At 35.3% G+C, this 14998-nt stretch overlaps 1 protein-coding gene across 12 annotated transcripts in view; it reads right to left on the bottom strand.

Moving 5' to 3' along the window:
- TMEM45A (transmembrane protein 45A) overlaps positions 1-14998 on the bottom strand; it is a 91078-nt gene that overhangs the window by 17272 nt on the left and 58808 nt on the right. The window lies entirely within an intron of this gene.

Genomic DNA, 14998 nt, shown 5'->3' with positions numbered 1-14998 from the left:
GAGCCTTTTATTCTTCCCAGTAACTTGGCGTGCAGATTCCTAAAGCACATAAATAAAGCCTGGTGCTATAAGAAGGCAGCATCACAATACCTCTCACACTTCCCAGGATTTACAGCTAGAAGGGAGAAGAAATCATCTACAAATTTCTTTTTACATATAAGAAACTGCAACTCATAAAATCTGTAGATCAGTCAACAAGCATTTTTATTTAAATTTTGAGTTCCACATTCTCTTATTTTCTCCACCCTCTGACCCAAACATATAGAAGGCAAGAAATATAACATACATTATACATGTGGAGTCCTAGGAAACATATTTCCCTATTAGCCATATTGATAAAAAAAAAAAGACAAGAAAAATAAAAGAGAAAATATGCTTTAATCTGTACTCCAAATTTATCAGTTCTCTCTCTGGAGGTGGATAGCATTTTTCAAAATGAGTTCTTTGGAATTTTCTTGAATCACTGCACTGATCAGGGTTGCTAAGACTTTCACAGTTGATTCTCATTACATTATTATTTCAACAAGCACTTGATAAGTATATGCTATATTCCAGGCACTGTGCTAAGTACTCGGAATACAAAAAAAAAAAAAAAAAAAAAAAAAAAAAAAAAAAAGCAAAAACATTGTCTCTGCCCTTAAGAAGCTTACTTTTTTGAAGGGGAGACAACCACCATCAAAAAAATGTACATACAAATGCCTACAATAAATATAGAAGGTATTCAAAGAGGGAAGGAACTGGGAAGAAGGGAGGAGAAAGCCTGAGAAAGGTCTTCTGCCAAGGGCAGGATTTGAGATAAGTCTTGAAGGAAGCTAGGGAAACTTAGAGAAAAAGGTAAAAGGGGGAAAGCATTCAGGAGCATCAAGTACAAACAATGCAAAGAAATGGAGTCAGGCCAAAGAAGAAAGCCAGATGGTTCAGTATGTGGAAGGGGGTGAGATATAAGACTGGAAAAGTAGTAAGTAACCAGATTAAGAAGGACTTGAAATGCCAAGTGGAAGACTGGATATTTTATCCTGTAGATATTAGGGAGCTACTAGAGTTAGAAAGGGGTAACATAGTTGGGGGCAGCTAGGTGACACAGTGGATAGAGCATTGGGCCTGCAATCAGGAAATCCCAAGTTCAAATTCAGCCTCAGATACTTACTACCTAGGTGATTCTGTGTGACCCTTAATCCCTAATAACTCAGTTTCCTCATCTGAAAAATGAGCTGGAGAAGGAAATGATAAACTCTTCTAGTTGCCAAGAAAACCTCAAATGGGGACATAGAAAGTCAGATAAGACTGAGATAATAACTGAATAACAATAACTAATCAGATCTGTGCTTTAGGAAAATCAATTTGGCAGCAGAGCGGAGGAAGTTTTGGAGCAGGTAGAGAATTAGGCAGAGAGATCAGTGAGAAGGCTGCTGTAATAGTCCAAGTGAGGAGTACTAAGGGCCTTTATTAGGTGGTAGCTATATAAATAAGAAAGGAAGGAACAAGCATTTATCAAGTGCTTCCTATATGCCACACACAAGGTGCTCCATGCTTTACAAATATGATTCCATTTGATCTCACAATAACCTTGGGAAATAATAGATACCATTATTATCTTTATTTTACATCTGAGAAGACTGAGGAGGAGTGATTACGTGAGGGTCACAGAGCTCCGAAGTTTATGAGGCTGGATTTGAACTCAGTTTTCCCTGATTCCAGGCCCAGCTGCTTCTAGGTTATCTATAGATATTGGGAAAATGGAAATAACATGATTTGACCAGAGATTGTTTAAGTAAAGTAAGTGCAGTGAGGGGGTGACACTAAAGTTGTAAGCTAAGGTGACTTCAAAGATATAAATACCCTGAAGTATCAGAAAAGTTAAAGGTTTGGAAGGAAACTTTAAAATATTATCATAAAATTTTAGTAAGTTTAAAAATAAGAAAAAAGAAAGCTCAAAAATGTATTTTCTTATTTTTAAACACTCAAACTATTCATAGAAACATTCTTAATCAGAAATAGAATGATGACTAATCTGTTGCTGAATGTAAAGTTTTGTTATTTCTATTTCATCTTACAAAAAGTGGGTACAAATCTGACAAAATCTTTTTTTAATATCTTGTTCATTTCCATGTATGATTCTGAATATCTTTTCTATTTTTTCTAAATAAATTATTTAAAAAACTAAAAAAATTATAGCAATGAGTTTAATAAAGGCCTAGTATTTAATATATTACTGGTTTGTCTCATTCTCTTGGGAAAGCCTCCTGAGAAAACTGAAATAGGAAAAATGGAGGAAGAATCAAGGGTGACTCTAAAGTTTAAGTCTGTGCTTAACACATAACAGGAAATTAGCAAGATGAACCAACTGAGGGAGGAAATAAATTCATTTTTACACAATATGATATAGACAGCTATGATGATAAAAAAGAAAGAATCCTTACCCTGGCATCAGAGGACACAATCAAAGCACATCCTTGAAGCCTTGGATGTGTGACACTGAATAATTATTTAACTCCCCTAGACTTCAATTTCCTTCTCTATAAAATGAGAGGAGAATATAGATGGTCTTTGATGTCTCTTCCATAAAAGAGATCTATATTCCTAGGATCCTAAACTGAGTCTGAGTTGGAAGTGGGAAAAAATCAAATGAAGATGGCCTATCGAGAGCTGAAAATGCAAGACCAGCTTGAAGGAAGAGAGGCATGGATGGACCTGGGAATTTGGGGTTTCAGCCACACAGACAAGCTAAACTACAGATGAGGTTTCTAAGGGAAATAATGAATGGAGAGAAGGGTCAGAGCCCAGGGACTCTTAAAGAGGAAGCCCTCCTCTTCAACAAAAAGAAGGGGTTAAACTGGATGATCTAAAAATAAACAGCCACAAAAAATCATTGTCTAGATAATTAATGAGCAAACCCCCCAGAGTATTGATCAGATCTTTACATTAGCTTTTTTGCCCCCTTTATCCTTTTTTTAACTTTAATTTTTAAAATTTTAAAATCAATTTTATGTCACCTTTATTTTCTAACTTGTCCTTGGACCCTCCTGAACCCAGAGAACCATTCCATGTCACAAGGAATAAATAAGAAAGAAAAAAAGAGAAGTTCAAAAACACCGCTAAATTGTTAGAACAAGTTTGACAGGAGATGCAGCATTCTTTTTTTATTATTATTATTCTTACAACTGGTGATTTATTCTTTTTTTAAAATATGTTTTTATTTACAAAATATAGCATGGGTAATTTTTCAGCATTTGACAATTGCCAAACTTTTTGTTACAATTTTTCTCCTCCTTCCTCCCATCCCCTCCCCCGGATGGCAGGTTGACCAATACATGTTATATATGTTAAAGTATAAATTAAATACAAAATAAGTATATATGACCAAACCGTTATTTTGCTGTACAAAAAGAAATAGTGCACAATTAGCCTGTGAAGGAAATCCAAAATTCAGGCAGGCAAAAATATAGGGATTGGGAATTCTATGTAGTAGTTCATACTCATTTCCCAGAGTTCTTTCCTTGGGTGTAGCTAGTTCAGTTCATTACTGCTCTGTTGGAACTAATTTGGTTCATCTCATTGTTGAAGATGGCCACATCCATCACAATTGATCATCATATAGTATTGTTGAAGTATATAATACGAGAGCAGTATTCTTTACCCACAGGTGCCCATTTCTGCCAAGGAGGAAGGAAGGTTCTTTTTTCCTCATCTCTTCTCTGTGACCACCTTTCTTAGTCCTTATAACTGCATAGCACTAAATTTAGTTTTGCTGTCATTGTTTCCATTTACATTGTTAGCTATTGTGCCCATTATTTGTGCTCTCTTTACCTACATCAATTCATCCAGTTGTTCTCTAAGAATTCTAATTAAGCTGGTAAAGTCAGAGTAAAGGGTGCTCTCCCTTGTATTACCTAAACAATTTTCTCAGTGACTTACCTGAAGACATGGATATCCAAAGAGCTCAGTAAGGCAGCTGGATAATGGAAGGAACAGAGTGCCAGTCTATAGTCAGGAGGGCTAAGTTCAAATCCAGCCTCAGATACTTAACACTTACTAGCTGTATGACCCTGTGCAAGTCACTTAATCCCAATTGCCCCCCCCACACACACACACACACACAAGAGCTCAGAACTATAAGTAGAATTTAAGATTGCAGTCTCAAAGATTGTTTATGTATGGCAGTTCTGAGAGAGTGACAACTATGGTGAACAAGATTGACCTTTTGAGTTGCATCATGAACAAATTCACTAGATTCATATAGACATAGTCATATATTAGCCTTTGGCCTTCTTTCTACTCAAACTCCCTCTTACAAAGTGCAAAGAGGGAGGGAGGAGCAGGTCTTCTGAGACTATAATTAATCACATTTATGTGGTTCTTTAACAGTTCGAAAAAAAAAGAAAAAGAAAAAGCACATTCCTTAGAATCCTGTAAGGTGGATAGTATGAATAAGATTATCCACCATTAAAAAAAAAAAAAGATTCAGGAAGATTAGTTGACTTGCCCAGAATTAGCCAGCAGGTGCTAGAATGTGAATCCAAGTCTTATAAACCATATTCATTATCGTTCCATCACACCATAACTGTTTTTTGGTTTGTGTCTATGTCACCAACAACTAGTAACTTCAGTGGGAAAAAAAAATAAAAACAAACAAAAAACTCTCAACCATACAGTTATTTGGGATCATGGAAATAAAATAATCAGCAATTATTTAAATTTTTCATTTGTCCAATTGATAATATAGAAACCATGCTTTTAAAAAGGAATAAAATATCAGAAATATTTTCTGGTTTTACAGAGGCATGTCCATTGACTCTGTGTTTCTCAATTATGCTAGGAAGGAAAAGACCTTTGTGTCAGAAGTAGGGAGTTAACAGAGAGATCTAAGGGCCTCATCCTTCTAATTCCAATTAGTAACAGAGATGACATCAAGTATCTGCTTAGGAAAGGCAGAGAAACTCAACTCTGATGAGGCAATACATCGACCTGAGCCACCAAGCAGAACAGCTGGAAGGCTTCAATCCCATGATTCAACACACCCATCATTAAAAAGTAGATGCAAGTCTCTTAATAATAGGAACTCACATAAGGCAAGTGATTTCAGTTCCCATGACTCCATATAAGAAGTTGGGAAATCTGATTTCAGAGGACTGATGATAAAGAATACAATTTCTATAACAGAGAGATGATGAACTAATAAGCAGAATGAGAAACACTTTTTTGAATGTGACCATTGTGGGAACTTGTTTAACCTGAGTATGCCTATATGATGCAAGGTTATGTATTCCTTTTCCTTTCTTTCCTTTTTTAATTCACTGGTTAAGGGAAAAATGAAAGGGAAAGAAATATTCAATAATTGAAAATGAATAAAATTTTAAAAAGAAAAGTCATCTGATGGACAATAATCTACATCTCCCATCTCAAAAGCACCAACTGTTTGGTCTTTGGTATCTGAAAAATGAGAATCTGCCTCCTAATACTACCTTCTATGAAAGGAGGAAGGAGGACAACAAGAAGGGATGTGATATAGCATCTCAGGTTTGTGTTATAAAGAAAATCAGATAGACATCAATCTGCTACCGACTTCTTTCCCAAACTTATCCATTTATATAATGTATGATGGAGACCTATTGTGGAGAAGATGGATATTATCAAATGGTAGTAAGAAGAAAGAAGGAAGAGCTCATAAAAGATCTCCACCTCCTGTCAACACCTTCCCCCAATCTCTCTCTCTTTCTCTCTCTCTTTCTCTCTCTCTCTCTCTCTCTCTCTCTCTCTCTCTCTCTCTCTCTCTCTCTCTCTCTCTCTCTCTCTCTCTCTCTCTCTCTTTCTCTCTCTCTTTCTCTCTCTCTCTTCCTCTCTCTCTTTATTTCTCTCTCTCTCTTTTCTTTTCTCTCTCTGTCTCTGTTTCTATCTCTGTCCCTGTCTCTGTCTCTGTCTCTCTGTTTCTATCTCTGTCCCTATCTCTGTTTCTGTCTCTCTGTTTCTCTCTCTCTTTGTTTCTCTCTCTCTTTCTCTCTCTCTCTCTGTCTCTCTCTCTTTGTTTCTCTCTCTCTCTCTTTATTTCTCTCTCTCTTTTCTTTTCCTCTCTCTGTCTCTCTCTCTGTCTCTGTCTCTCTCTGTCTCTCTGTCTCTCTCTGTCTCTCTCTCTCTCTCTCTCTCTCTCTCTCACACACACACACACACACACACACACACACACACTCACACAATACCTCTGCCCAGAGGCCCAGTTTCCTGATTCATAAATCCCTTGTAGTCCTGTGTGTGTGTGTGTGTGTGTGTGTGTGTGTGTGTATACTTGATTTTAAAACTTTATTGTGAAAAAGGATCACTGGCCATCACTATATCTTTACAGTAGGAACAGAGGTAGATGGGATGATTCAAGGGAGGCAGGGAATTGGGACATGCAAAAAGGTTAAGAACATCTGGTCTAGATAATCTCTAAACCTCCGAATCCTATGTGTGTGAATGTACCATTGTCTGTAAAGATTGCAAGTACAGCCATGAACTCCCTAGACACTGAGGTATCTTAAAAAGAATCTTGAAAAATAGAGATGCTAAGGCAAGCACATAATAAAGATAAAGCTTCTGGTATAGAGTATTCATATACAAGAGGAAGTGTACCACCTAAGCAACAACAAATTTTCAGGAACTGAACATTTTTCTCACAGGTGGATTTTCAGAAAAGCTGCAGCTGAGGCCTTCATTTTCTGATAATATGCATGCTTCCTTTAGTCCTGGTTATGCAATGCATTTTTTTAAGACCTCAAATATTTCAAAGTTATTATTTGGTCTGGTTATCAGGTAAAAAAGGAACACAGTCTAGACATTTGTAGAGGAAAAGAAAATATTAAAAGAGTTACAACATTAATGCTTGAAAACAATCTCAGATTTCCTCTTTGGTCCAAGAGCAGAGTTTCGGGAAATATGGACTCATCAACAAATATAATCTTAGTACTCTTTTGAGAGAGAAGCTTTTTCATTTTCATCTTTGTAATTCCATTTTGGCACCTGGATGGTCAATGTTCACTGAATTAAATTAAATGCATTCTTTATATGTCAAAGGAGGGTATGATTCACCTGTTCTTTTCTAAGTCTGCTAATAGAACCAATGGTCTTGTAGATATTTCCTTCCTGTTGGCAGTACTAATACAAAGCTACAATAAAAATGTTAAAAGAACTCCCTTTTCTTTTCTCTTTATTTTAAAGATGTCCATAAGTTTAAAGTCATGGAACTATAGGAGGCAAAATCATTACAATCAAAGATAAGGTACAATTAGCAAGTGTCTTGACATCTTTGTCCCTGTGCCATTCTACAAAATTCAAAATACAAAATGCTCTCTATAAGAAAGCAGAATTCTTTCTCTTTTTTTCTTTAGGAAAACACAATTGAATTGTATTCTTCCTGTCAAAGGAAACAACATAGACATAAATCTATTCTCCAAAATCAATTCCCAATTATTTACAAGTGGAATAATAATAGCTAGCATTATTATTTGACAAAAATTGCTGGGAAAATTGGAAATTAGTATGGCAGAAACTAGGCATTGACCCACACTTAACACCATACACCAAGATAAGATCAAAATGGGTTCATGATCTAGGCATAAAGAATGAGATTATAAATAAATTGGAAGAGCATAGGATAGTTTACCTCTCAGACTTATGGAAGAGGAAGGAATTTATGACCAAAGAAGAACTAGAGATCACTATTGACTACAAAATAGAAAATTTTGATTATATCAAATTGAAAAGTTTTTGTACAAACAAAACGAATGCAGGCAAGATTAGAAGGGAAGCAATAAACTGGGAAAACATTTTTACAGTAAAAGGTTCTGATAAAGAACTCATTTCCAAAATATATAGAGAATTGACTCTAATTTATAAGAAATCAAGCCATTCTCCAATTGATAAATGGTCAAAGGATATGAACAGACAATTTTCAGATGATGAAATTGAAACTATTACCACTCATATGAAAGAGTGTTCCAAATCACTATTGATCAGAGAAATGCAAATTAAGACAACTCTGAGATACCACTATACACTTGTCAGATTGGCCAGAATGACAGGGAAAGATAACGTGGAATGTTGGAGGGGATGTGGGAAAACAGGGACACTGATACATTGTTGGTGGAATTGTGAACACATCCAGCCATTCTGGAGAACAATTTGGAACTATGCCCAAAAAGTTATCAAACTGTGCATACCCTTTGATCCAGCAGTGTTACTACTGGGCTTATACCCCAAAGAGATACTAAAGAAGGGAAAGGGACTTGTATGTGCCAAAATGTTTATGGCAGCCCTGTTTGTAGTGGCTAGAAGTTGGAAAATGAATGGATGCCCATCAATTGGAGAATGGTTGAGTAAATTGTGGTATATGAATGTTATGGAATATTATTGTTCTGTAAGAAATGACCAGCAGGACGAATACAGAGAGGATTGGAGAGAATTACATGAACTGATACTGAGCGAAATGAGCAGAACCAGGAGATCATTATATACCTCAACAACGATACTGTATGAGGATGTATTCTGATGGAAGTGGATTTCTTCAACAAAAAGATCTAACTTAGTTTCAATTGATCAAGGATGGACAGAAGCAGCTACACCCAAAGAAAGAACACTAGGAAATGAATGTAAACTGCTTGCATTTTTGTTCTTCTTCCCGGGTTATTTATACCTTCTAAATCCTATTCTCCCTGAGCAACAAGAAAACTGTTCGGTTCTGCACACATATACTGTATCCAAGATCTGCTGTAACCTATTTAACATGTATAGGACTGCTTGCCATCTAGGGGAGGAGGTGGAAGGAGGAAGGGGAAAAATCGGAACAGAAGTGAGTGCAAGGGATAATGTTGTAAAAAATTACCCTGGCATGGGTTCTGTCAATAAAAAGTTATTTAAAAAAATAAAATAATAGCTAGCATTTATATAGCACTTTAAGATTTATAAGCTTTGTTTTTAGTATTCCCTGCTGCCTTGATTCACAGAGAGGTCTTATTCAAAAAGATCATTTCAAATGTATATGCTCGAAATATAATATATCCAGAGAGTTGTTAGAACTTGGATTTATTTTTATAATATGGGAAAAACTGAGTGAATAGAAGATGAGGAAAGAAGTGGAGTTATCTTGAAGAAGCATATTAATCAATTAGTAACATAACAGAGTATGACAAGAATATGACAAGCATAACAATTAACAGAAATACTGTATTAGATGCTGATAAGAAAGAAAGAAAGAAAGAAAGAAAGAAAGAAAGAAAGAAAGAAAGAAAGAAAGAAAGAAAGAAAGGGAAGAGGAAAGGAAGGAAGAAAGGAAAAAGAAAAAAAGAAGGAAGAGAAAAAAGAAAGAGAGAGGGAGGGAAGGAGGGAGGAAGGAAGGGAGAGAGGAAGAGAGGGAGGGAGGAAGGAAGAGAGGGAGGAAGAGAAGGAGGGAGGGAAAGAAAGGGAGGGAGGGAGAAAGGGGGGAGGGAAGGAAAGAAAAGAAGAGAAGAGAGGAGAGGAGAAGAGAAAAAAAAAAGAAAAAAGAATCATCCTTTCTAGGGAACTAGTGCTGTAATGGAGAATGTCTATATTCTTACTACTAATGAAAACAAAATTTCTCTAAACCATATGTGGGAGAGGAAAGGGCAGCCTTGTGGCTTCACTGGCAGAGGGGAACTCTGGATGAGAAAACTCCCTCTACCAATACAGAAACACACTGGCATTGCTATTTATAGCCAACAAACTTTCTACCACATGCCTGAGAGGAGCAGGAGCTCCAGGACACTTTTGGATTGGGGAGAGGAACAAAGGAACAGTGTTTATATCTATTTTGGCAGGAAGATGAGACTATGGCTCAATAAAAGTATTTGTTTTTAAAGTTAATAAAAATCACTGAAAGAAATAAAAAATAGAATAAGGAAAGTGAATATATCCATAATAAGCCTGAAAAAATTTCCTGTTGCATCTAAAGTCAAATACTTTTTACTAATAATAAACATTAAAAGGATTCGGTCTGCCTTTGTTGATTGGCAGAAGCCTTAAATTAGTCCAGTATTCACTCTTTTCTAAACTTAATCATTTAGTTGATACAATATTTGTTTATATTATATTCCATCTCTAAATTTCCTGTACTTAAGTTTCCTGGCGAAAACACTGCCAATTAAGCTGAAAAAATTCACCAACACTCAATTATCTGAGGGAGGGAAGGGAATAAGCATTTATTAAGCACCTAGTATGTACGAGGTGTTGTGCTAAACTCTTTACAAATATTGTTTCATTTGATCCTCACAGGGAGGTAGGTGCTATTACTACCCCTATAATAATAATCCTCTTCCTCCTCCTCCTATAATTATTATAGCTAACCTTTATATAATGCTTACCATATACCTGGTTTTATGGTAAGTGCTTTATAATTATTATTTCATTTGATCTTTATATCAACTCTGGGACATAGGTGATATTAGAATCCCCATTTTACAATTGAAAAAACTGAGGCAGGCAAGATTTAAAATTTACTTGCCCCAAGATCACACAGCTTGTAAGTGTCTGAGGCTTGATTTGAATTAGGATCTTTCAAAAGAACTAGTGCTCTATCTACTACACTATCTAGTTGGGACAGCACTTCATTCCTGCCTTCTTCTTATCTTTTTCTCTCTTGACTTCCTTCAAAGTCCAGCTCTATTGCTACCTCCCACACCCCCCAAAAATTATCCTATATTTATTTTGTATATGATTTATATGTAATTATACATGTACATTTCTCCACTGAGAAGAATGTAAACTCCTTGAGGGCAGGGATGGTTTTTGTTGGTTTTAATTAATAAATGCTTACTAGTGACAGATTTGAATGACTGATTTTTTTCTTCAGAATAACTCTAACTCTAATATTTTTCTTCCCAGTCTCTACTTCCTCCACCTCTCATTCAACAGACTTCTGTCCAAATTGTCACATTCTTCTTGTTGACTTAACAGAACCATCTACCTGCTCCCAAAGTCTCCCATACTTGCTTATTACTTATGAAATTATTATTTATCACTCATGAAACTGAAACTCATAACTCAACCATAAGTTTTCAGTGAATTGACTTTTGTCAACATTTTTTGGCCCATATCAGTAATTTCTATAAATTGAATGCACTCCAGGAATTCTTCCCTTAATTAGCTCAGATTTGTGTATCATTTTTCCACCTCCCTGCATTTATGTGTAGGTATGTTAGTCATTAATGTGTTCTTTATTACATATGCATATCTATATCATTTCTAATTTTGTCATTATGAGTACTTACTCTATACAAATCTCAACTGTTCCAACTTAGTAGACTGTCTTCAAGAGGTCCTCTTTACAGAACTGAGGAGCTCAAAGTATAGAATATTATATGTAGTAAGACTCAATTGCTTTTAAAAATACATGTTAATTCAGTTCCAATTGATCAAGGATGGACAGAATCAGCTACACCCAGAGAAAGAACACTGGGAAATGCGTGTAAACTGTTTGCATTTTTGTTATTTTTACCTTCTGAATCCAATTCTTCCTATGCAACAAGAGAACTGTTAGGTTCTACACACATATATTGTATCTAGGATATACTATAACATATTTACCATGTATAAGACTGCCTGCCATCCAGGAGAGGGGGTAGAGGGAGGGAAGGGAAAAATCGGAACAGAAGTGAGTGCAAGGGATAATGTTGTAAAAAAAAAAAAAATCACCCAGTCATATGTTCTGTCAATAAAAAGTTATAATTATTAAAAAAAAATACATGTTATAAGAATGTTTTGCTGAATAACAGAATAGCAACATTCTGAAACGAAGATGACATGAAAACAACAGAAATCAATAATCTTTTTAAGTTTGTCTACCTGAAAATTTGTCACCTAATGATCAATCTGAAGTTAGTTAAATTGGTTTTCAGAATACAAAGAAATAATCACCTGGACTGTTTCATCCTTCTATTAGATTGTAAATTCCTTATAAATAGAAACTGCTTTCTTTTTATTTTTTTTAAATTTCAACAGAATTTTATTTTTCCAATTACATGTATTGATAGTTTTCAACATTCACTTTTGTAAGATTTTGAGTTTCAACATTTTTTCTCTTCCCTTTTCCCCAAGACAGCAAGCAATCTAAAATAAGTTATATATATATATATATATATATATATATATATATATATATATAATTCATTTTCCATTATCAGTCATGTTGTGAAAGAAAAATCAGACAAAAGGAAAAAACATGAGAAAGAAAATGCAAACAAACAAACAAAAAAAGTGAAAATAGTATGCTTCCATCCACATTCAGTCTCCATAATTTTCTCTCTGCATGTGGATGGCATTTTCTTCCTCAACTCTATTAGAATGGTCTTGAATTGGAGATTTCTAGGAAGCTGGCAGATTAAAATCAGCAAATTTCAAGCTCTCCAGATTTCTCCCACAAACAGAACAAATTTGTGCCTCAGGAAGAATGCAGACTAGTGAAAATCAAAGACTTTTGGGCAGAAAATATAATATCTAATTAATAGATTAAATAGGCAACATTACATATATATCATGAAGGGCATAGCACCCCCAAAATTTATAAAGAAATAATGGAATTTGTTCAATAATGAATAGAACCAGCTATACCCAGCAAAAGAACTCGGGTAAATGAGTGTGAACCACTACATAGCATTTCCAATCCCTCTATTAGGCACAAGAAAGTCTCCGGGCCAGGGATTCACTAGTATAAAGTGCAAAAAATTCAAGCTAGCTCCACACAAACACCAAGTGAGGACCTCTGGGGATAGCTGGGTTTGATTGAAGCCTCAGCAGGAACCAGAGAAACTTTCACCTCTCCTGAGGGTACCACTTCTGATTAGAAATGCCATACCCAGCTGTGCTACTGAGATGTGGCCCTGGACAAGAAGGCACCAGCACATTTGGTGAATGCAGAAGCAGAGGGACAATGAAGTATTTGCAGGAGGACGAAGCTCTTCTTTTGGGGTTCCCAAGGCAGAGGGGAGAGCTGAAATTAAGCTAGAGGTACTATCCTCCCACTACACAATTAGAGGAGCTTACTCTAATACTTCTTGTTTTTAAAAAAAAATGAACTGACAGGACAGCTAGGTGATGCAGTGGATAGAGCACCAGCCCTGAAGTCAGGCTGCGTGACCCTGGACAAGTCACTTAACCTCAACTGCCTCAGCCAAAAAGCCAAAAAAAAAAAAAAAAAGTGAAATGGCTCCCTGCCCAGACAGAATTTATAGAACTCAAAAAAGAATTATAAATCAAATGAGGATCATTAAGGAAAAACTAAAAAAATAAAAATAAAAACCATCCAAGAAAAACAAAGTTTTGGGGAAGGAAAGTTAACAACTAGAAAAGGAGATACAGTCTTAAAGATGAAATTAGAATTGGGCAAGGAACAGCCAGTGAAGCTATAAAACACAAAAAAATAACAAAACAGATTATAAAGAATGAAAAAATAAAAGAAGGTAAAACATTTTATTAGAAAAACAACAGGTATGGAGAACAGATCAAGGAAAGAAAATATAAGAATAATAAACTGTCTGAAAGTTGTGACCAAAAAAAGAATCTTGACACAGTAATGCAAGAAATAATCTAATAAAACTGTCCTAGAATGATATATCATTAAGGAAAAGCAGAAATAGAAAAAATCCAGCAATCACCACCTCAAAGAGATCCTTTGTGGAAAACACATAGGAACACTATTGCCAAATTTCAAAACCTCCAAATCAAAGAGAAAATTTTGAAATTAATTAGGAAAAAAGTTCAAATATGCCAAAGCTACAATTAGAATTGTACACTACTTAGCAGCACCCACAATAAAAGAGCACAGATCCTGGAATCATATATACCAGTAAGCAAAAGAACTAGGCCTGCAACCAAAAATATCATACCCAACAAAATTATCCACAATGTTGAATGAAAAAAAAAAATGGACATCCAACAAACTTGCAGATTTCAGGACTTTCAACAAAATTTGAACTCAATAGAAAATTAATATATAAGAGCCAATATCAATTTCAAGAAACTTAAAACAGACAAATTGTGTTTTGTTTTGTTTTTTTAACATGGAAACTGAAATGTTTAAGATTGACATGAACAACTAGGTAGCTTAAAAGAAAGATTGGGGCAGCGTTGAGTATGATCTGACTCTAAAAAGCAAAACTATCTAGTAAAAAAGGTAAAAATAGAATTCATGTTATACAAATGAGATAAAGAGAAGGAATAGACACAGAGGTATTAGTGGGGGGAAGAGGACTCATTCACATCAGGGTTTTTATCTAATTAATAGATTAAATAGGCAACATTACATATATATCATGAAGTGTATAGTACCCCCAAAATTTATAAAGAAATATTGGAATTTGTTCAATAATGAACAGAACCAGCTACACCCAGCAAAAGAACTCGGGTAAATGAGTGTGAAACCCACTACATAGCATTTCCAATCCCTCCATTTTTGTCTGCTTGCATTTTTTATTTCCTTCTCAGGTTAATTGTACATTATTGCAAAGTCTGATTCTTCTTGTTCAGCAAAATAACTGCATGGACATGTATACATATTGTATTTAATTTATACTTTAACATATTTAATATGTATTGGTCAACCTGCCATCTGGGGGAAGGGGTTGGGGGGAAGGAGGGGAAAAGTTGGAACAAAAGGTTTTGCAACTGTCAATGCTGAAAAATTACCCATGCATATATCTTGTAAATAAAAAGCTATAATTAAAAAAAAAAAAAAAACTTACCCACTTTCTCAAAAAAAAAAGAAAGAAAGAAAGAATGGAAGAGGGATGGATGGAGGGGGAAGCAGAAATTAGAGGAAGAAGACAAGGGAGGGATTCCTGGTAGGGGGAGATTAAGTAAAAGCGAGGCAAGTTAAGGAACAGAATTAAAGCAGAAGAATTAGCAGGGAGAGGAAAGAAGAGACACACACAGACACTACAACAGGGATCAGGACTAGAATTTATTAGGAAAAAAAACTATATTTAGTAATCATTGATCTTTAAGTCAAAATAAAAAG

Source organism: Sarcophilus harrisii, chromosome 3, assembly GCF_902635505.1.
Source record: "Sarcophilus harrisii chromosome 3, mSarHar1.11, whole genome shotgun sequence".
In the NCBI taxonomy this organism is placed as follows: Eukaryota; Metazoa; Chordata; class Mammalia; order Dasyuromorphia; family Dasyuridae; genus Sarcophilus; species Sarcophilus harrisii.
Note: the sequence above shows the minus strand (reverse complement) of the source record. Positions and strands in the feature narration are given on the sequence as shown.